The sequence below is a fragment of the Muntiacus reevesi genome, chromosome 2, assembly GCF_963930625.1.
Source record: "Muntiacus reevesi chromosome 2, mMunRee1.1, whole genome shotgun sequence".
NCBI classification, from domain to species: domain Eukaryota; kingdom Metazoa; phylum Chordata; class Mammalia; order Artiodactyla; family Cervidae; genus Muntiacus; species Muntiacus reevesi.
The window spans coordinates 93,524,235-93,546,630 of record NC_089250.1 but is presented as its reverse complement, the minus strand read 5'-3'; the positions used below and the strand labels follow the sequence as shown (position 1 = coordinate 93,546,630).

Genomic DNA, 22,396 nt, shown 5'->3' with positions numbered 1-22,396 from the left:
TAGTGGGTTGCCATTTCCTACTCTAGGGATCTTCCTGACCCAGGGATTGAACCCATGTCTGACAGAGAGGGGCTAAACCCTGTCTGACTAAAAGATCAAGAGGTTACATATTCCCCACCATTGGGGCAAGAGATATACTACACATGTTCGGAAAAGTCTCCTGCAGGGGTGTGTCAAAAGGCAGAGGGCGACAGACCATGAGTCATGTCAAGCTCCTCCTCCCCCAAGCCTTTGCACTAAAATCCATCATGGCTGAAAGGTGTGTGCACACATAAGGGAGGGTCCTGAGGCGAATCAGCCATGGGGTCAAAGCAAGACAACTGGCCAGAGGGAAAGCAAAGATTTGGAAAATTGCCCCCCCTTTGAAAGGATTTAAACTTCCCAATGTCTCAACTCTCATGCTGACTCACCAGTGCGTCTGCACGTACTCTGCTTTTCTACTAAACACTTAACTTGCACACTGCGGCATGCTTTCCTCTCTATCTTCTGTCTCCTTGTCAGAATTTTTTCTTTTCGAGGGAGACAAGAACCAGGACCCAAACTCTAACAACTGGCTCTCATGGTCTAGTGGTTAGAATTGACACTCTCACCACCACAACCAGGGTTTGTTTTTTTTTTTTCCAACTATTTATTTTTGGCTATGCTTGATCTTCATTGCTATGCGTGGCCTTTCTCTTGTTGCAGTGAGCAAGGGCTGCTCTCTAGTTGTAGTGAGTGGGTTTCTCATTGAGGTGGCTTCTCTTGTTATAGAGCATGGGCTCTAGCGTGCAGGCTTCAGTAGCTCTGGCTCCCAAGCTCTAGAATACAGACTCAGTAGTTGTGGTACATGTACTTAGTTACTCTGGGGCATGTGGGATCTTCCCAAACTAGCAATCAAAACTGTGTCCCCTGCATTGGCAGGTAGATTCCTAACCACTGCACCGCCCGGGAAGTCCTGCAACCAGGGTTTGATCCTTGGTCAGGGAACTAAGGTCTTGCTTCAAGTTGCTGCTCACTGCTAGCTACCATTCAAGTAGTGGCTGTTGTTGACTCTCAGCTGAGTCCTGCTCCAGGAACTGCCTTTGGCCCAAGGCCACATCCCCTCCCTGGGGGCAGTCCACCTCCAGTGACACAGCAAGGCAATGCACTGGCAAAAAAGCTCCCTTGCCTCAAGGCAGGACATCCCTGACCAGCCAGCCAGGCTCCAGAGCTTCTCTGTGGGCTTGAATGAGGTCTCTGGTGTCCTGGGTCACTCCTCCTTTGTCCATCCTACTTTCAACCATGTCTCATGGATATTGTTCCCAAGAACACTCACCAATAAACTTCCTGCATGCACATGGCCAGTTTAGCCTTCCTCAGGGATCTTGACCTAAGGCAGTTGGTTCCAGGGTGGGTCAAGATAGGTGGGACCCTAAATGGGATTCTGGAGTTTCATTGCTGAGTGGTTGCCTAGTGAAAACCTCCCGCCCCCATCCCCCCATCACTGATGGTGGGGATGTGTTGATGCCCATGGCATGCTGAGAATAGGTGAAATTGTTAACTCTTTCGCTGGTGGTAAATTGGAATGGGAGAAAAAAAATGCACTGGAGACACAGTATCTCAGGCTTCTGAGACGTTATTTCTGGCTTCTGAGAGGACTAATTATAAGGTCTGGAATGGGATGGCTGCTGTTGAGACCACTGACTAGGAAAAGACAATGAAGCTAAGTATGACTCATCACCAACAGGTAGTGAAATGTCAGAGTCAGAAGCTTTCCATGCTGTGTTTAAAGAGACACCTTTTCCTGCTAGAGCACTGAAAACGCTGAGAATTGGACCCACGGCTTAATTAGACCTGTAGCAAACGAGGAACTCTCAGCCTTAGCAAGTTTCCCTTCCCTTGTTGAGACAGAAGTTCCCTGAGACTTAGCACAGGGACATCTGAGCAGACAATTGTACTCAGATTTCCATGAATCCTCTGCACCTGCAGAAGTGCCTTCCCTCCCTTTCAGGATCCCCCCACCTCTAACCTGGTAATAACCAAGTACTTGGGCTTCCCTTGTGGCTCAGCTGGTAAAGAATCCGCCTGCAATGTGGGAGACCTGGGTTCGATCCCTGGGTTGGGAAGATCCCCTGGAGAAGGGAAAGGCTACCCACTCCAGTATTCTGGCCTGGAGAATTTCATGGACTCTATAGTCCATGGGGTCACAAAGAGTTGAAGACCACTGAGTGACTTTCACTTTTGGGCAGTGAAAATGCTGAGTCCTAACCACTGGATCACCAGGGAATTCCCAAGGTGGCCACTTTTCTTGCTCCATGAGCGTGTACACTGGGGTTACTCAGTTTTCAGCTAGTTACTGGGGTGGTCTGGGGCCCATGATGGCTTCATTTATGTGCCTGATGGTTTTGTTATGACCAGAAGCTGGGCTCAGCAAGTTCTCTCTCTATGCAGTTTCATGGGCTCTCAATATGGTATCTTTAGAAAGGTAGCAGAAATTCTTACTTGGCAGCTGAGAACCCCAAGGCTGAGTGTTCTGAGAGACATAAAGTGGAAGCTTCTAAAATCCTGAGCCCCAAATTGACCTAGCATCACTTCCTCTATATTCTATTGGTCAAACCAGTTGAAGAGCCTGACAGACTTAAGGGGAGGGGACATAGACCCCACTTCAGTATGGGAGAAGATCCAAAAAAATTCATGGCCATCTTTGAACTGCCATGGTGGCACAGCAAGAACCCTCTTAGAAAGGAGAGTCCATACTCAGACTAAGTGTCTATTCCAGTAAGATCAAAGGTGATTTTTCTTCCATGATGTAAGCTGTCCAGCAGAATCAACTTGGCACTATGGCCACTTTGCTCATGAGCCCATTGGGTGATGACAGGGTGGCTGAGGAAAGAGGCTGAAGGGTAACCACAGAAGGGATCATCCTATCCCCTTGATTATTAAAATTCTCCTCTGCTGAAATCACACTTGGGTGAGCATTCACACAAGACACAAATGGTTTGGTTTTTGTTTTGCCTATTCAGAGAAGCAGATCCACATACTTCTTCCCCAAACCTCACTGTCACCAATATTGCAATTGTGTTCCTTGTTAAATCCCTAAACAACCAGGTTCACTGTCTTTCTCCAAGATCTACCTGTCTTTCACATATGCCAAAAGAGTGAGTTGAATGGGTTTGTTGGTGGGAATCACCGCCACTCCAGTATCCTTCAGATCCTTGATGGTGGCACTAATCTCTGCAATCCCTCCAGGAACAGTGTTTCATTTTTTGTTTTGTTAACTGTTCTGGTAGAGGCTGTTCTAGTGGCTTCCACCTGGCCTTTCTTACGATAACAGCCCTCGGTCCATAGATCAGGGAACCAATGTGCAAATTGTCAGTTGCCGAGTATGTCTATTCCAATTCTGCAAATAACCATACGGTGACCTCAGGGATCCACTGTAAGATGGACCGAAACTAAAACTTTATTCAGAAATGGTGATCTTCAGAAATTACTTCAGAACCAATATGCAGTGATTTCTGAAAAGCATGATTATCTTTACCCATTGCACTGTAATGACGCTGGCAAACAGCTTTTGATCTTTCGGGGGAAGGCTGAAAGAAAGATTAACAATATCTGTGGTTGTTTTTGGCTCTCTGCTTCTCAGTTTCACGTGTCCTACAGAAAAAAGTTTCTTTGCGGGGGTGTGGGGGATCAGGAGCGGCCAGCAGGATATTTTTATTCCTCTGGAGGTCCCTTAAAGTGATGAGAAGGGACAAACATCTCCCTCTATGACTTTGCCAGGCCCCAGAAATGAGGTTTCTACCTGAACCTTAAATCCACGGCCTGTTTCGGCACTACCCACCTGGTGCCTCCAGGCTCTCAGCCCAGCCCCAGCCGGCCCCGCCCCACACCCTACCGACCAATCCGAGGCTCCGATCTGGGAGAGTCACAATGACGGCTTCGCAGCCCCGCCCAAGGTGTTCCCATGGTGATAGTAGGCAGCCATTGTGTAGAGAGAGGCTCACTTTCCCGAGAGCAGGCAACCTCAGGCATGGAGACCCGCACAGGTACCTTAGAAGCAGGTGAGCGGCTGAGACTGCAGGGAAAACAGTTTCTTCAGAGGGCCCCGCGCCTCCCCCACAGTCCTCCTTGTTGGTTAGTGAAAATTTTGGGTTCACCTGGCGTGTCTTCTGGTTCCCTCATCTTCTCACGGGTACACTCTGGCCTCTTCTTGTCTCCGAAACCAAAGCTGTAGTAACATTCGTGGGGTGCTCTGAGCAAAGTTCGCGGAGCCTCCTGAGGGCCGGTCCTTGTGTCAGGGAAGGGGCAGCCTGGCTCAGTGTTGACCGTATCCGGAGATTTGGTACGGGGGACGGGTGTGTGGTTTGGGCGAGTTTTGTTCTGGGTAAGTAGTGTGTGGAACTGGGTGCTGCCTGTGACCATGAAGGGCAGGAAGAGCTTGTTGGGGAACTGGGCTTAGTTACGGTGGTTAAGAGGCTGAACTAACGAAGCCCACCACCAGTAATACCCATTTCAGCATCTCCCTCTCACTCACGTCTCCAAGCTTTCCAGTTTACCTCACCTTCGCTCTTCTTTGAAGCCCTTGTCCACAAAAAATTATTCACAACCTTAAAGTTGAGGGTTTACTGCAGGAGCCTAAGAAGGGATCCCCCTATTGCTGCTCTGGATCCCTATCTACTCTCCCCACATATTGGAGCATATCACCTTGAACTTTCCCCCCACCCCATCCCTGTTCCTGAACTTCCCTGTTCTGCTCACACTGGCCCCTTGCAGTTCTCCTGGCTTTGAAAACTGTTCCTCCTGCATGACTCACCTTTGCTGATCATTATATCTAAACCTGCCCCTTGATCCAACGCACTCCAAAATAATACTCCAAAGTAAGGAATACCACTAATAAGCATGTAAGGTAGTGTTCAGCTTCACAGTTCCGGTGGAATTACTAGTCTGGATGCTTCAGTTTCCTGCAGTAGGGAAATGCTGATGTCATCAGCCACCATGACATCATGGTGAGTGGCATGGACTTCCTGTCCCTTGATACTGGGCTTGGCAGAGACTTGTTTTGAAACTCTTGTGGTTGTGATGTGAGCAGAGACTTTTTCTACTGTGTTTCTGCAGCACACAGAATGTATGCTCTTTCTGCAGCAGAAAAATGTATGTGGGTTGTCATTGGTCCCAGGAGAATTAGAGACCCAGGGAGCAGACCTGAGCATACCGTGTTGGCTGAAGTCCAGCCACCCCATAGGTGCATAAATATGGAACAAAGTTTGTACACCATGGAAACTTTGTGGCTGTTTGTACATAGTATTCTGGCAATAACCAACCAATATACTTTTACAGGAACTTTTATACTTCAGAGGTAATTTTTCATCTGTGAAACTATATATATATATATAGCAGAGATATATAGAGATGTAGACTATGAAATGTGTTTGGGGACTTCCCTCTCAGTCCAATGGTTAAGATTCCATGTGCTTCCAATTCAGGGAGTGTGGGTTCGATCCCTGGTTGGGGAACTAAGATTCCACATGCCTCTTGGTGTGGCCAAAAAATAAAATTTAGAAAATCCCCAAACTATGAAATGTGTTTTTGGTAAGGGCTCAGGAAACAGGAATGCCAATTTGTGGCCATATGTGTTAAAATTATTACACTAACCCATTACTTCTATTACTAAAAACACTTAAGGGTCTTCCCTGGTAGTCCAGTGGTTAAGAGTCTGCTAATGCAGGGGACATAGGTTCAGTCCTTGGTCTGGGAAAATTCCACATGCCTCAGGGCAACTAAGCCCATGCACCATAACTACGGAGCCTGCGCTCAGGGCCTGCATGCTGCAGCTGCAGAGCTTGTGTGCCACAGCGACTAACGCCCGAGCGCCCTGGAGCCCATGCTCTGCAACAAGAGAAGCTGCCACAGTGAGAAGCACACACACTGTTACTAGAGAAAATACACGCGCAGCAACCAAGACCCAGTACAGCCAAAAAAAACAGGGGGGCATGCACAGAGAATTTTTATTATTATTATTGACAAGGATATTCACTAAAATGTTATTTCAAATGGTGCGTGTGTACTAAGTCACTTCAGTTGTGTACAACTCTTTGAGACCCTATGGACAGGGTTGATAAATATTCCCCTGACAGCCTGACAGGCTCCTCTGTCCATGGGATTTCCCAGGCAAGAATACTGGAGTGGGTTGCCATCTCTTATGTCTTCTGCATTAGGAGGCAGGTTCTTTACCACCAGCGCTACCTGGAAAACCCATAAGTGAAAGTGTTAGTCGCTCAGTTGTATCCAACCCTTTGCAATCCCATGAACTGTAGCCCACCAGGCCCCTCTGTCCATGGAATTCTCCATGCAAGGATACTGGAGTGGGGATTCCCTTCTCCAGAAGATCTTCCCAACCTAGGAATTGAACCTGGGTCTCTTGCACTGCAGGTGGCTTACTGTCTGAGCCACCAGGGAAGCCCGTTTCAAAGGGTAGTAAAATGTAAATGTTAGTAGGGGACATTGTTGTTTTATAACCCTCCGATGATAGGCAATAGAGCACTTCTGACATAGGCCTCAGTTATAGGGAATGTTTATCAATGTGCCAGGCAAATATTAATAGCTCTCTGCGTGAGGACTGGGACCCACTTTCATCCTATGGCCCAGACTTCACCCTCAGGCCTAACAATATGGAGTGAAGCTTGCCGACAGCCATTTGCTTGCCCACCCTGCTCCTGCCCCAAAGAACTGGAGACATACACCTAGTTAGGAATGTCAGGTTCTTCAGCAGGGAGGGGCCCATAGAGGGCTCCAGCAGGAGGCAGGAGCATAGCACTGCAAGGGGAAGGGCACACCATTGTTTTAGGGAAGCTACAGAAACTTGCTACAGTGACTTCACGAGTCTCTCCTATGTTGTCAAGTGGCCCTGGGTGAAGCACTTTCCCATGATCTCATTTGATCTTCAGTTTGGGGCTGAGATGGACAGTGGTCATCAGAGCTCAAGGAACAATCTTCCTCGAGGTCTCTGGATGAAAATGACAGCTAACACCATGAGCACTCATAAGGCTATTCTTAGTTTTTTGAACATATTAATTCATTGAAGGGTACAAGGCAAGGGAAGAGGCTCTCTTACCATTATTCTATAGAAAGGCAGCGAGGCCACAGCCAGTTTGTGGCAGAGCTAGGTCATGAACTTAGGAGTCATCACTCAGGTTCCACACACTCAGCCCCTCTGGCCTAGATCCCAACTGGCTCCTGGATCCACCTCACTGGTTTTCAGCCTGACTCTCAAATGTCTTCTCTGCTTTACCGCCTGGCCCTGGGAAAAGGGCAGGCCCTGAGGGCTGGGAGTAAGTGAATTGTCCTGTCTGGCCACACTAGGGCCAAAACGTATGGTTTCCTCTTTTTTTAAAAATAATTTTTTAATTGAGTTATAATTCTCATGCTTTACTTGCACAATTCAGTGACTTTGGTATATTTACAGAGTTGTGTAACTATCACCACAGACATAGAGATTTTTTGGGGGGGATACTCCCAGCATATGGGACCTTAATTCTCCAATCAGGGATTGAACCTGTACCCCCTATATTGGAAGAACTTAGCTTAGTCTTGGCTGCTGGACCACCAGAGAAATCTCTATACAGTTTCTTCTTGATGCCAAGCCCACTTTTAGGCAGGAATGAAGCCGAGGAGGATCCTGGAGTGGCAGCTGCCGACCTCTCTCAGGCATGAGCCAGGCATCTGTCCTCTTGCGGGGTGGGGGCTGGGGGCAAGGCACTCTGGGCTATCCCTGTCTGTTTCCTTCCCCTCCATGGCACAGGCATGTCTACTCATGGAGTTCATCAGACAGAGTGAGGGTCCTTGCCAGAAGATGTGATTCTGTTCCCCTGCACCCTGAAGACAAGGCAGTGCCAACACATGATGTAACGATGTGTCCATCTCCATGGATTCCTGAAACACAGACAGGTCAGTGTCCCAGGCACACAGTCATGGTTCACTTGCTTTTGTTCTGAACTTGGAGTCCTGGAAGCTCTCACTCAGTTCCCTGGGACAGTTTTACAGGTGATGTTAGCTGATGCTAGGAATCATGTACCCATGAGTCTTTCTTGTAGTGTCCTTTGCTGAGTATACAATCCAGTCCTTCCCATCCTGTCTTTGAGAGGATCTTTTGTTGGACATGCAGTTTCTGGCTCTTAGCTTAAAATGGGTCTTCAGGCAAGCCTGGCAGGAAAGCAGAAGCCATCTGCTGAAGACATGACTGCTTGACCTGGTGAAATTATTACAGTAACCAGCCGTATCAGAATGAAGAGAAGTAACGTTTCGAGGGGTTTGATACAGAACTACTTCACACATGACCTTTCCCAGAGGCCTGAGCACCATGACATAGCCAGACCTTCTGAGTCACCCTGTAAAGCGTACAAACTCTAAAATGTTTTTTTTAAATAAAACATTTTATTTATACTCTGTACATTTTGCATATACAAAATTAACCTCTAAAAGGTTGAACTTCATTTTTAGATTTTAGAGCTTTTCCTACCCTGCAGGCTGGATAAATGGGTCAGCAGGTCAGTTCTTTAATGTTGCTTTAATAAAAAATGTGGAGCTAATTAAATGTAAAGCATAACGCTATGCCTCTTATTTCTCGGGTCTCTTACATGTGACTGCTATGACAGGTGGCAAGTGAAGAAGCAAAATTTTCTGGGGCTTTTGCTTATTCAGGAGGCATCAAGATAGATTGGGGGTAAAACCACATTGAGAGCACTGTTTTTTTTCCCGGAGTTTAGTGTCTGATCAAAAGAGAGGCAACACCAAAAAGGCTTATCTGGACAGACTGACCTCTTGGTTGAGGCGGAATCCTAACTTCCTGGGAGGAAGACGCAGGCACAAGGTCATGGACAGAGACTGTCCAGGGCCAGTAAAGCCAGCCCTTTCAGGATACGGTGCAAAGGGAGTAAGACTATGAAAAAAAGCAAGGATTAAAATTGAGGATCAAAGTGAACCCCTGGGTGGGTCTCAGGGATATGGCCACATTCGCCTCCTCGAATTGCAGCTCAGGCTCAGGTACACAGGACCTCTGAGATGGTGGTGTGTTTACTTCATCCACTGAGACTTAGTAATACACTGGCCCTACTTCCTAGTGTTCTTTTTTTTTTTTTTAAGTCTTTATTGAATTTGTTACAATGTTGCTTCTGTTGTTTATATTCTGGTTTTTTGTTGTTTTCTTTTTTTTTGGCTGGAGGCATGTGGGATCTGACCTCCCCTACCAGCAGTGGAACCCACATCTCCCTCATTGGAAGGCAAAGTCTTTAACCCTGGACGACCAGTGAAGTTCCCCTAGTGCTCTTAATGCCCTACCTTTATGACCTCTCATATACATAGTGTGACATTTATTCTTTCAAGATGAGAAAAACGATTACATATAAAAACTTGAATCACCACAAAATCTATGCAAGCCTAGAATACAGCACTGACACTCACAGCCCTTATTCTCCCTGACACAAATGTCTTGTGCAAATCTGATCCAGGAAAAACTCAATTTCAAGATGAGATAAGGAAAAGAAACCAGCAAAGGATTGTTTTGGAGGTCACAACAGGGGAATTCCCCAGGCAAGAACGCTGGAGTGGGTTGCCATTTCCTTCTTCAGGGGATCTTTCTGACTCAGGGATCAAATTCGTATCTCTTGCATCTCCTGCATTGGCAGGCAGATCCTTTACCACTGAGTCACCCAGGAACCCCCCAAAAGAAGTCCAGGCAACACAAATGGATGAGGAGGGACTGCTGCCATGAGGCACATCTTGTGTTAAGTGACAGTGGCTGATAGAATCTCCTCTGCAAACAGGAGACAAATACAGAGACACAGAGCTGAGGGGAAGATGGCAGGACTTCAGAGATGAACTGTGGCCTGGAAGTGCTCAGGGATGGAAAAGCCCAGCTTGGGAGTGATTTCCTCTGAGAGCAGGCAGTGGGAAAAGGAGGAGGGAGTCACTATCTTTTGTGATACAGCCTTAGAGAAATATTTGACTTTTCCAACTATGTGATACATAACTAAGATTTAAAACATTTACAAAGAGCCTCTTTCCTCACCCGACTCAGTGTCTGAGCTCTCTGGGCAGATTGTTTACAGGAATGATCAGGAGTCTGCCCGCACGTATCCAGGGTCTGGTGGCCTATTCTAGGACTGCTCTACAATGGAGAAGGCCTTCCTTAGGATGAGCTTTTCTCTCCCCAACCTTGACTCCCCACTAGCTGGTCCTAGATCTCTGCTTTTTATGTCTCCATGAACCTCTGGGCTTCCTCTCATGGGCCTCCCACTCATGTTTCCAAGTCACCTTAAACTCCCAATCCTTGACCTCTCAGATGCTACACAGCCTTGGACCATAGGCTCATAGTTCCTGACCTCAGAGGCCCTCTGCCTCCTGTCAAAAGCACCCTGGCCACTCCTTCCCCAGGACCTTTGTAGCCCCACTTCTTTGTATTCTGCCTCATTGCACATAGACATCTGAGTGCTGAATTATCATGTCCAGGATGAGGACCTGGACATGATACAGAAACAAGAGTTTAGGGTTGTATGTCATCATCATGGAAACACCTTCTGTGATCTGGGTGCAGCTTTAGAGAGGTGGGACCAGAAACAGACCAGAAGAGGCACCAGTCACCTCCAGTTCACAGTGTTTCTCTTACTGAGCTTCTTCTCTCTCCTAATTTTGCCAGAGCGTTGGGTCCCTGGGAAGCATCAGATTCCTGCGCCTCAGTGAGCAACTGGGAAGCTCTTGGGTTGAGTGACTGCCCTCTGTAATCTCAATGTGTGAGGGACGCAGAACAAGTATCAGATAAGGAGCCCATCACAGGACCCTATAGCTGACAAAGAAGCATAAACACCAGCTAAAGGAGATAATCAGAAAACCCTCAGGATTACAGATGTGAGTAAGTGGGGTGAGGACTGTCACCACTCAGCAGACCAGAGAGTAGAGAAGCCAGTCTTGGGACAGAAATACAAGAAGAGGGCTAGGCATACTGGAAGACTCCCATGACCCAAGAACTCAACACCTCTGATTCTGGCTTAGAAGAGGCCTAAGTCCTCAAGCTATGGTGAGGGCAGGGCTTTTAATGAAATAACATGTTAAGGACTGAGTGACTTAAACGCTGTTCTGCTTGAGGATCCATGGCCTGGGCCAGTTTCTTATTGTGCACTGGCAGCCAGTGCCTAGTACCATTTTATTCCTGGAGCTCCACTTTCTTTAAGACATTGAGTGAATCAGCATGAACTGAGCGAGAGTTTAGAAATGTCTGCATAGAAATGTAGCAAGTGCTTGGAAAATGGCCAGATTGTGAATAGAGGGCCAGAGCAACAGAGTAGCCTTTTGAAAATACCACATGGCTGACCTCCAAGAGGCAACTCCCAAAAGATATGTTCATAAAAATCTTTCCAGAAAAGTCACATCTGAGTCAAGAAGGCTCTTTTGGCCTGTCTCCTGAAACTGGAGAAGTCTTTCACAACCCATTGGGTGATGTCCCAAACTGACTCTCTAGTTTCTAAATGTGTCTGAGAATGAGCCTTAGCCTTAACTAGGGAGTCACCCACAAGTCCTCAAAGTCAAGTCACATACAGAAGGCCACACACAGAACTGAGAGAGTGCCTGAAAAACTATGGATAGAAGTTCATGACATTGTACAGGAGGCAGTCCATCCCCAAGAAAAAGAAATGCAAAAAGGCAAAATGGTTGTCTGAGGAGGCCTTACAAATAGCTGAGAAAAGAAGAGACGCTAAAGGCAAAGGAGGAAAGGAAAGACATACCCATCTGAATGCAGAGTTCCAAAGAACAGCAAAGAGAGATAAGAAAGCTCTCCTAAGTGATCAATGCGAAGAAATAGAGAAAAACAATAGAATGGAAAGACTAGAGATCTCTTCAGGAAAATTAGAGATACCAAAGGAACATTTCATGCAAAGATGGACACAATAAAGGACAGAAATGGTAGGGACCTAACAGAAGCAGAAAATATTAAGAAGAGGTGGCAAGAACACACAGAAAAACAATACAAAAAAGATCTTCAATGACCCAGATAACCACAATGGTGTGAACACTCACCTAGAGCCAGACATCCTGGAGTCCAAAGTCAAGTACGCCTTAGGAAGCATCACTACAAACAAAGATCGTGGAGGTGATGGAATTCCAGCTGCGCTATTTTAAATCCTAAAAGATGATGCTGTGAAAGTGCTGCACTCGATATGCCAGCAAATTTTGAAAACTCAGCAATGGCCACAGGACTAGAAAAGGTCAGTTTTCATTCCAATTCCAAAGAAAGGCAATGCCGAAGATGTTCAAACTACCGCACAATTGCACTTACCTCACATGTTAGCAAAGTAATGCTCAAAATTGTCCAAATGAAGCTTTAACAGTATGTGAGCTGTGAACTTCCAGATGTTCAAGCTGGGTTTAGAAAAGGCAGAGGAACCAGAGATCAAATTGACAACATCCACTGAATCATAGAAAAAGCAAGAGAATTCCAGAAAAACATCTGCTTTATTGATTAGGCCAAAGCCTTTGACAGTATGGATCACAACAAACTGTGGAAAATTCTTCAAGAGATGGGAATACCAGACCACCTGACCTGCCTTCTGAGAAAACTGTGTGCAGGTCAAGAACAAACAGTTAGAACTGGACATGGAACAACAGACTGGTTCCAAATTGGGAAAGGAGTATATCAAGGCTGTATTTTGTCACCTTGCTTATTTAACTTCTATGCAGAGTACATCATGTGAAATGCCAGGCTGGATGAAGCACAAGCTGGAATCAAGATTTCCAGGGGAAATATCAATAACCTCAGATATGTAGATGACAGAAAGCAAAGAAGAACTAAAGAGCCTCTTGATGAAAATGAAAGAGAGTGAAAAAGCTGGCTTAAAACTTAACATTCAGAACACAAAGATCATGGCATCTGATCCCGTCACTTCATGGCAAATAGATGGAGAAACAGTGGAAACAGTGAGACACTGTTTTTTGGGCTCCAAAATCACTGCAGATGGTGACTGCAGCCATGAAACTAAAAGACATTCACTCCTTGGAAGAAAAGCTATGACATACCTAGACAGCATATTAAAAAACAGAGACATTACTTTGCTGACAAAGGTCTGTCTAGTCAAGGCTATGGTTTTTCCAGTAGTCATGTATGGATGTGAGAGTTGGACCATAAAGAAAGCTGAGCACCGAAGAATTGATGCTTTTGAACTGTGGTATTGGATAAGACTCTTGAGAGTTCCTTGGACTGGAAGGAGATCAAACCAGTCCATCCTAAAGAACATCAGTCCTGAATATTTATTGGAAGGACTGATGCTGAAGCTGAAGCTCTAATACTTTGGACACCTCCTGTGAAGAACTGACTCACTGGAAAAGACCCTGATGCTGGCAAAGATTGAAAGCAGGAGGAGAAGGGGAGGACAGAAGAAGAGATGTTTGGATGGCATCACCGACTCAATGGACATGAGTTTGAGCAACCTCTGGGAGTTGGTGATGGACAGGGAAGCCTAGCATGCTGCAGCCCATGGGGTCACAAAGAGTCCGAGACGACTGAGTGACTGAACTGAACTGAACATACAGAAGGCCCAGGGCTGCACTCACTGGGTCTCTGGAGGGGCCGGCAGCCTGCAGAGGCAGCTGGGGTAGGGGCAGCAGGAAGCACAATGATGGGATGTGCAGCAGTCAGGGCCTGAGATATGCAGAAAGGAAGAGAGAAATGCAAGGCCCAAGAAAATGCAGAGACAGGAACAAGCAAAACCCATCAGAGCAAATAAAAGCATACAAGGAGGGACTTCCCTGGCAGTCCAGATTTTACTTTTCGATGCAGGCAGTACAGGTTTGATCCCTATATGGTGCTAAGATCTCATATACCTCTCAGGTGAAAAAACCAAAACACGAAACAGAAACAATATTGTAACAAATTCAATAAAGACTTTGCAAATGGTCCACATAAAAAAAATCTTTAAAAACAACAACAACGACAACAACACACATGGAGAGGAGTCAAGAACTGCAGGATAAATGACAGAAAACCGTGAACCCATCTGGAATGCAGGCAGGCATCCTTGGTACCCAAGAGTCCCAGAATACCTCACTCACTCCCCCTAGTGACCACACAGAAAACTCTGGGGTGCTCAAAGCGACCCTTTGGTGGGAGCTAAAAATCTTTGTGACTGGCCTTCCACTGAGCAGGAACCTGGCAGGCAGTGGGCTAGGGAGCAGATGGTACTTATTTGGAGACTGTCTCACTTTCACAAATCTAATAACACACTTCTTTTGCTTTATACCTCGCTAATGACCTATATGCTGTAAACGTCTTTGGTTGACACCTAATTTTTCTTGACAAGTGGTGCCAAAATGTTACAGTGCTATTTGACTATCCCATAGGAGTGTTTTGGTTAAAAAAGCAGACCATCGAGTGGTTCCCAGTGACTGGTATTGGATTGTGGCACAGAAGCCGCCTTCTTCTTTTTTTTTTTTTTTGACTGTGCCTCAAGTCCTGTGAGATCTTAATTCCCTGACCAAGGATTTGATCTGGGCCCTTAGTGTAGTGCAAGTGCTGAGTCTTAACCACTGGACCACCAGGGAAGTCCCATGAAAGCCCTCTTGTTCATCCCCACAAATTGGTTGGGAACATGTGGCTTGCTTCCAGGATTATTCCTGACATTGCGCAGTGACCATTTTGGTCTATCAGTTGCTCCTCTAGGAAAAAAGATTAGATAACTTAATTCAAGTAGGGAAAAAAAAAACTGGACCTCGAGTTACAAACAGGAACCCCAAACACCCAAGGGGAATTCTGGATTGCTTTCTTCTTTCCTCGGTCTTCTTGATTTCATGCTTTACAACAGTCCCAGAAAATGGGGGACTGCCACGTGCTATGAGTCAGAGATCAGCAGGCAACTCAGACCAAGCACTCCAGTGCTGTAGATCTCATTACAGAAGTTTCTGAATTAGGTAGGGACTAGGGTGAGGCAGGTGTGGACATAACATTTAAAGGAGTGCCCCAGATGCCTGTAATCCAGATAATATTTTAATGTAGTCTTTTTAAAAATAAAAATTAATGCAAAAATTTCACAATGAATAAAATATCAACATTTGAAATAAAGAAGGATCAGTCCCATGCTAAGCCAAATTGGAATTTGAAGCTAAAGAAACAATCAGTAATGTTGATTTTATTTTTATTTAAAATGTTGATATTTTTCTCATTATGATTTTTTTTTTTTTCGCATTGGTTTGTCACATTCACCTTACTCTAGTTCTGCATAAAATTGGACAGGGGATGGTTCAAAACAGAGTGTCCTTAGCTGTAGCAGTGATCTCTCAAGGGGACCATGTGATATTTGGGACGAAAAGGCAGTACTTACATTCCTTACACCTGTCTGGTATTCTTAATATTAATATTACTAAAAAGATGCAGGGGAAAAAAAAGAAGGCAGATATGAAGGAGGAGGAGGCAGAGGAGGATGAGAAAATTTCAGCATTGGGTGATTTTAGGCAACTTCCACTTTTTTCTACTGCTTAACTTTTTCATTTTTACTGATTTTCTACAATCAACAGTAATACGTAATAGAGATTAAAAAAGGAAAATAGAAACAAAAATAGTCAAGGGCAGATACTTCACAGAACCAGAAACGTACTTTTAGCTTTCAAGTTAAACTTCTTGAGTTATTACGTGAAAACCAAAATCCTGTTACTCTTTTTCAGTTCTCATAGAAACAGATTAAAAACTCTAGGATATGAAATAGAGAGGGACTTCCAGGGTGGTTCAGTGGCTAAGACTCTGCTTTCCCAATGCAGGGGGCCCGGGTTTGTTCCTTGGTCAGGGAACTAGATCCCACATGCTGCAACTAAGAGTTGGCATGCTGCAATTAAAGATCCCACATGCTGCAACTAAGACCTGGTGCAGTCAAGTAAGTAAGTATTTAAAAAAAAAAAAGAGAGTGAGAGAGGGAGATAGCTGATAGACAGATAGAAATGAGAGAAAAGAATAAAAAGAGAGATTGGAACTTCCCTGGCAGTCCGGTGAAGACTCCACATTCCCATCACAGTAAATGTTGATTTGATCCCTTGTTGAGGAACTAAGAACCTGCATGCTTCAAGGCGCAGACAAAAAGAAAATAAAAAGAGAGGTAATAACATTGACATAATTCACAGGCAATGTGGCCATCTATTAAGAATACTCTCCAAATCAAACAGTCATTTCTGTGTTTTGTCCCAAGCATCATGAGGCTCCTCCTTAATCTGGGTGTCTTCTCTCTGTGGACATGACTTTAGGAAAGGAGGCAGAAAATACCAGGCAATGGTAGTTCCCACAGTAGGAGTGCTAGTTTCTGCCTCTGTCATCCTAGGGGTAGCATGAGAGGAGAAAAGACTTGGGATTTACCCTATCTGCAAAGGTAAATTTTACTGTTTTTACCATGTTTAATATTTTTTCTGGACTTCTCAAGTGGTGCTAGTGGTAAAGAATCCACTTGCGAATGCAGGAGACTTAAGAGATCCCTGGGTCGGGAAGACCTCCTGGAGGAGGGCATGGCAACCCACTCCAGTATTCTTCCTTGCAGAATTCCATGGACAGAGGAACCTGGAGGGTCACAGTCCATGGGGTCGCAAAGAGTCAGACACAACTAAAGCGACTTAGCACGCAAACAATGTCCTTTCTACCAGTTCAAAAATAGCTCACTCTCTCTCTCTCTCTCTACACACACACACACACACACACACACACACACACACACACACACTACCTTGACCAAAGTAGTGTAAACTGGAATTAGAAAAGTATTTACTAAGTGACATTTCATGTTGTGGGCCATTAACTATCTCTTAGGTTTTACATTGGAAAGAAAGGTAGGACTTCCCTGGTGATCCAGTGGTTAAGAATTCACCTTCAAGTGTAGGTGACAGGTTTGATCCCTGGTCTGGGAAGATTCCATGTGCTGCTGAGCAACTAAGCCCATGTACCACAGCTATTGAACCCATGTTTTGCAACAAGAGAAGCCACCACAACAAGAAACTCATGCACAGCAATGAACAGTAGCACTGGGTTGCCACAACCAAGACCCAGCACAGCCAAAAATGAATGAATAGAGAAATAAAATTAATTTTAAAAGTAGAGTATATATATAAGCAAAGATAGGTAATTGTATAATTGAGTGTCCATCCCAGAGGAGAAAAAATCTAGTGTATATACGGTTGACCCTCCATATCCTTGGGTCCTGAATCAGCAGGTTCAGCCAATCGTAATAAATTGGGTGAATTCTCAGAGGCAGAGCTCTTAGAGACAACCGGCTGGCTTACTGTGTCATTTTATAAAAGGGACTTGAGCCGCCACACATTTTGTTATTTGTGGGGTCCTGGGATCGATCCATTGAGGATATCAGGAGACTACTGTTTTTCATAAGAAACAAAGCCAAAAGCCAACAACAGTCAAAGAAAACTCCAATTTACCTACTCTGGAGTCATTTTCAGGATTTGTTTTGTTGTAACTGGAAATTCAAAGATCCTGGTGATTGTTTCCAGGAACTGAGCCCAGAGAAAGTGAAGGCATTGATACTTAAAGAAATGTTTACATCTTTAGGAATATATTTCCTTTGATAGGCACTTCTTGCCTTTCTAGGAGGAATTAGAGATAAACTGATGGGACACCAAAAGCTAAGCACTTAGTCTGATGCCTGACACAGGCTGAGATTTCAGTTCTCACAAACTCAGATAGTACAAGCAGCCATGGGTTCACAGGGCCAGCCTCTCCAGTACACAGCGATGGGAAACCAAGATGGTGCCAGGCAGCCACTGGACTTTAATATTTCAGAGGCTTTCCTGGTGGCTCAGTGGCAAAGAATTGGCCTGCCAATGCAGGAGACACGGGTTCAATCCCTAATCCAGGAAGATCCCACATGTCTCAGAACCACTTAAGCCTGTGTGCCACAACTGTTGAGCCTGCCTGTGCTCTAGAACCCGTTAGCTGCAACTACTGAAGCCCCCATGTACCCTAGAGCCTGAATTCTGCAACAAGAAAAGCCCATGGACCACAAGAGAGTAGCCCCAAATCACCACAACTAGAAAAAAAGCCTGTGCAGCAGCAAAGATTCAGCACAGCCAAAAATAAATACATAAAATTTTAAAAAATTTTTCATTGCATCCTTTAGGTAAGCAAACCAACATGTGGAAGACTCCCCTGTTGCCAGGAAACAAATGTAACAAAGAAACCAAGTCATTAACAAGCTAATTTATAATGGAAACCTAATCATTTGAGTAAATAAAATTGAATGTTTATCTCTCAGGCCAAATACAGATCAAGAAGCACAATTGTTGAAGAATTACTAAGTAAGAGACAAGTTTCATATAAAAGGAAAAAAGAAATCTGGGAATGTCCTAACAGATTAGTTCTTGTAAAAGATTGGTTCTCAAGCAAAAAATTATAAGAAGAATAAGACTTAGGTAGAAAGTCTTTTCTGTGTCACATCTGTTGAACATGACTTTCTACTTAAATCACCTGGAGGGTTTTTTTTTTTTTTTTTTGGCATCACTTTATTATTATTATTTGGCAACACAGCTTTTGGGATCTTAGTTCCCCAAGTAGGGATTGAATCCATGCCCTCAGTAGAAAAAGCACAGAGTCATAACCACTAGACTGCCAAGGAATCTCACCTTGAGAGAGATTTTTTTTTTCCATTTATTTTTATTAGTTGGTGACTAATTACTTTACAATATTGTAGTGGTTTTTGTCATACATTGACATGAATCAGTCATGGATTTACATGTATTCCCCATCCCGATCCCCCCTCCCACCTCCCTCTCCACCAGATCCCTCTGGGTCTTCCCAGTGCACCAGGCCCGAGCACTTGTCTCACACATCCAACCTGGGCTGGTGATCTGTTTCACCATAGATAATATACATGTTTTGATGCTGTTCTCTCGAAACATCCCACGCTTGCCTTCTCCCAGAGTCCAAAAGTCTGTTCTGTACATCTGTGTCTCTTTTTCTGATTTGCATATAGGGTTATCATTGCCATCTTTCTAAATTCCATATATATGTGTTAGTATACTGTATTGGTCTTTATCTTTCTGGCTTACTTCACTCTGTATAATGGGCTCCAGTTTCATCCATCTCATTAGAACTGATTCAAATGAATTCTTTTTAATGGCTGAGTAATATTCCATGGTGTATATGTACCACAGCTTCTTAATCCGTTCATCTGCTGATGGGCATCTAGGTTGCTTCCATGTCCTGGCTATTATAAACAGTGCTGCAATGAACATTGGGGTGCATGTGTCTCTTTCAGATCTGGTTTCCTCGGTGTGTATGCCCAGAAGTGGGATTGCTGGGTCATATGGCAGTTCTATTTCCAGTTTTTCAAGAAATCTTCACACTGTTTTCCATAGTGGCTGTACTAGTTTGCATTCCCACCAACAGTGTAAGAGGGTTCCCTTTTCTCCACACCCTCTCCAGCATTTATTGCTCATAGACTTTTGGATAGCAGCCATCCTGACTGGCGTGTAATGGTACCTCATTGTGGTTTTGATTTGCATTTCTCTGATAATGAGTGATGTTGAGCATCTTTTCATGTATTTGTTAGCCATCTGTCTGTCTTCTTTGGAGAAATGTCTGTTTAGTTCTTTGGCTCATTTTTTGATTGGGTCATTTATTTTTCTGGAATTGAGCTGCAGGAGTTGCTTGTATATTTTTGAGATTAATCCTTTGTCTGTTGCTTCATTTGCTATTATTTTCTCCCAATCTGAGGGCTGTCTTTTCACCTTGCTTATAGTTTCCTTTGTTGTGCAAAAACTTTTAAGTTTAATTAGGTCCCATTTGTTTATTTTTGCTTTTATTTCCAATATTCTGGGAGGTGGGTCATAGAGGATCCTGCTGTGATTTATGTCGGAGAGTGTTTTGCCTATGTTCTCCTCTAGGAGTTTTATAGTTTCTGGTCTTACATTTAGATCTTTAATCCATTTTGAGTTTATTTTTGTGTATGGTGTTAGAAAGTGTTCTAGTTTCATTCTTTTACAAGTGGTTTACCAGTTTTCCCAGCACCACTTGTTAAAGAGGTTGTCTTTTTTCCATTGTATATCCTTGCCTCCTTTGTCAAAGATAAGGTGTCCATAGGTTCGTGGATTTATCTCTGGGCTTTCTATTCTGTTCCATTGATCTATATTTCTGTCTTTGTGCCAGTACCATACTGTCTTGATGACTGTGGCTTTGTAATATAGTCTGAAGTCAGGCAGGTTGATTCCTCCAGTTCCATTCTTCTTTCTCAAGATTGCTTTGGCTATTTGAGGTTTTTTGCATTTCCATACAAATTGTGAAATTATTTGTTCTAGTTCTGTGAAAAATACCGTTGGTAGCTTGAATCTATAGATTGCTTTGGGTAGTATAGTCATTTTGACAATATTGATTCTTCCAATCCATGAACACGGTATATTTCTCCATCCGTTTGTGTCCTCTTTGATTTCTTTCATCAGTGTTTTATAGTTTTCTATGTATAGGTCTTTTGTTTCTTTAGGTAGATATACTCTTAAGTATTTTGTTCTTTTGGTTGCAATGGTGAATGGTATTGTTTCCTTAATTTCTCTTTCTATTTTCTCATTGTTAGTGTATAGGAGTGCAAGGGATTCTGTGTGTTAATTTTATATCCTGCAACTTTACTATATTCTTTGATTAGCTCTAGTAATTTTCTGGTAGAGTCTTTAGGGTTTTCTATGTAGAGGATCATGTCATCTGCAAACAGCGAGAGTTTCACTTCTTCTTTTTCTATCTGGATTCCTTTTACTTCTTTTTCTGCTCTGATTGCTGTGGCCAAAACCTGGAGAGATTTTTTTTAACATACAGATACTCAGGGTCTCATCTGGAAATACCTAGTGCAAGGGACCTAGGACTGGTCTGAGAAACTGATGCTTTTAAGAGTCTTGGAGGGACTTCTCTGGTGGTGCAGTGGTTAAGAATCCACCTGCCAATGCAGGGGACACAGTTTGGATCCCTGGTCTGGGAGGATTCCATGTGCCACAATTACTGAAACCTGTGCACCTAGGGCCCGTGCTCCATAACAAGAGAAGCTAGAAGCCCATGCACTGCAATGAAGAGTAGCCCTCACTCACTGCAACTAGCCATGCACAGCAACAAAGACACAGCATAGTAAAAAAAAAAAAAAGCAAAAATCCAAAAAACAGTGTCTTGGAGTCTTTCCATTTAATAACAGTGACTCTCAGTTGGCATTTCCTTCTCTTTCCAAAACCAAATAAAAACAAATATGGTCTTCAACTAAACTAGGGAGAGCTGAAATGCCAAACCAATCAAGTAGAAGAGGAGCCATCCACAGGGCCAGAAGAGGGAGGTTGCAGAATGGGCTGCAGAATGAATGGACATCCTGGAGTCCAAAATGCAGACACCTCTCTTGTGAGATCAGGAATGAAATGCAACCACCTTCTCTACAGGGAAAAAAAATGAGTGAGTATGAATAAGGAACCACACACTCAAGTCACATAGAAGATAGTTTGGTGGAGAAAAGGAGTGTGGAGAGTTTCCCCCATGTCTCCCACTGTCCACTCACTGTTGGTGAGAATGACAAACATATGAAAGATGTGAAGGACAGAACAGTGAGCCATCTCTGAGAGTTAGAGCATTGTCAGTACAGTCACATTGGAAACCAATGTGCAGGGTGGGGTAGACTTGGGGCCTGTCCCAGATCCCAGCAGTTCCTCTCCAAGAAGCATAGCCCGTGGGGTCTTGGAAAGGAGTCCCAGTGACCAGGTGATTTTATTCTAGGCAGTCTAGATGGATAACATCGCAGAGTCTGGGACAACACAAAGGTCCTTCAACAGAAGAATGGAGAAATCAGTTGTGTACAGTCAGTAGAATGGAATGCCATTCTGAAGGGAGTGTAACAAGTGTCAGTCACCACCACCTCCAGCATGGAGCCATCTCTCAAGTATGATGTTGACTAAGAAAATCATATCAGGGACTTTCTTGGTGTTCCAGCGATTAAGACTCTGCCCTTTAAGGGACATGGGTTCTATCCCTTCCAATGGTTAGAAGACACATCATTCAAAAAAAAGCAAATCACAGAAAATGATATAAAGCATAAAACTGCATCTTTGAAAGCCTAAGTGTATATGATACTATTTAATAGAATGTGTAGACATAAAAAAGGACACTGAAAATCTATGAAGAATAACAGGGATTAGTTAAGCACACATTTAGGATTATGTTGCTTTAGGGTGGGTGCCCTGCAAGGGCCCCAAAGATGGAGATAGCACCTGATTTTGTTACCTGAGTTCCAGATACGCTGATCTTTGTTCTATTTTCTTTCTTTAATCTTACATATACATTTTATATTTCATATATTCTCTCAATTCAATTTTTCAAAATGCAAAAGAAATAATTACACATTAAAGCCTTGACTAGCCCTGGGCCCTCCTCCAAGTGAACCTTCTGCAAAGTGCTGGT

The 22,396-nt window shown here is 44.1% G+C and overlaps 1 protein-coding gene across 3 annotated transcripts in view; it reads left to right on the top strand.

The window, feature by feature from the left end:
* The first annotated feature begins 3,941 nt into the window (after positions 1 to 3,941).
* RASGEF1A (RasGEF domain family member 1A) overlaps positions 3,942 to 22,396 on the top strand; it is a 173,380-nt gene continuing 154,925 nt past the window's right edge. Inside the window, exons 1-2 of one of the 3 annotated variants that reach the window (XM_065922354.1) lie at positions 3,942 to 4,019; positions 7,757 to 7,902. The gene's annotated coding sequence lies outside the window, so the exon portion shown is untranslated. Of the gene's footprint in view, positions 4,093 to 7,756; positions 7,903 to 22,396 lie in introns of all 3 variants that reach the window. The other 2 variants (XM_065922356.1, XM_065922357.1) reach the window with 2 other exon arrangements.